Genomic DNA, 1,606 nt, shown 5'->3' with positions numbered 1-1,606 from the left:
ATGTTACACCAGCGTGGTGGCTTTAACGGGACGTGTCCACCAGGGGTCCCTGCAGACGCGGTTATAAAATAGGATGTGTGACTTGCTCATAAATAATGTCTAACTCTTAAATTTATTAAAATATTAAGATTTGTTTTCTTCATTCTACCAGGTAAGGCTCACAGAGCTATGTAGCTTTTTTTTCAGAAGCGACCTGGCCACAAATGATAGCCCAATGTGGAAATGCAAAGCAGCCAAATATTCTAAAACGCGTGGTGATGTTGATTCGAAATGTGGAGGGGAAAACCCGAAGGACCCAGAGAAAAATTCACGCGACCACGGAGAGAGAGATACACCGCAAACTCCAAATACACAGCAGCAGGCGTCAGGATCAGGATCGAACCTACGACCTCCTGTATACCAGGCGAGGTAGTCAACATCTCCTAGCCACCGTGGTGATGATGATGAGAGAGACACACCACAAACTCCAAATACACAGCAGCAGGCGTCAGGATCAGGATCGAACCCACGACCTCCTGTATACCAGGCGAGGTCGTTAACATCTCCTTGCCACCGCGGCACCCCTAACAATATACATGGGACAATAAATACGCATCCTTCCCATATTTGTATCTCCACGTAAAAAAAAAATCAATGGAAACGTATAAATATACATTTTAAACACATCTCCAATAAGCCACACCGCAATCTTGTGAGTGCGTCGTTTCAGCAGCATTGATTCAACACAAGCACACACTCCTCAACCGGAGGAGTGACTCAGCCACTGGGCTGGAGGAGCGAGCGGTGCCAATCACCGCGTACCACGAAGTCGTCCCACCTGAATTCGATTCCCGGCCACGCACGGCTAACATCAGTGGCGAGCGATAACACTTGAGCTCGTCCTGGCACAGTATGCGTGTACTTTATGCTGGACTTCTTTCGCACCGTACGTAACCAACCGTGCTCATCCGAGGTGCGGCACCGCCTCCACCAGAATCATCAACCCGCGCTGGCCGGACGTGGCGAAGTTTCCTCGATCAACGTTCATCACCAACAGGGGCTGACAATCATCAATGTATCGTTATAATTCCAGAGGTCCCACCGTACATCAAATATTATTTGTCTACATCATACGACACTTCTACGTTGTGGTCATCAATTTTAAAACGGCAGTCAAATCGAAGAAGTATACATTAAATTAATGAAATGACGCAACTTATCAGTATAATGCAGATGCTTTTAAACAGTGATCACGTATTCCAAGATCCCTCTTGTCAGATCATTTCTTTCTCCACGTGTCGAGCATGATGAGTTGAATCTTCTGAACGATTACCGTACCCTCCGGATTAAAAGACGCACTCGTTTGCCTTTGTAATTTAGAGAAAAAAGTTGAGGGTGCGTCATATAATTAGGTAGGTGCGTGTAACCAGATTTGAACAACTCTCGGAAGTCCTATTTTGTTTTAAACAGGAATAAACAACTCAAGAATCCCGGGATAAATCACATTTGCAAGAATGACCTGGAGATCACCATAATGACATAATGCAAAATCAAATTGTCCAAAATTGAAATAAGAACTCATTTTGACATGACACAGTTTAGTGCGTGCTATTCTTACTTTCCAGAA

The sequence above is a fragment of the Petromyzon marinus genome, chromosome 33 (assembly GCF_048934315.1).
Source record: "Petromyzon marinus isolate PM22_M1 ecotype Great Lakes invasive population chromosome 33, UKy_Petmar_22M1.pri1.0, whole genome shotgun sequence".
Lineage (NCBI taxonomy): Eukaryota > Metazoa > Chordata > Hyperoartia > Petromyzontiformes > Petromyzontidae > Petromyzon > Petromyzon marinus.
Note: the sequence above shows the minus strand (reverse complement) of the source record.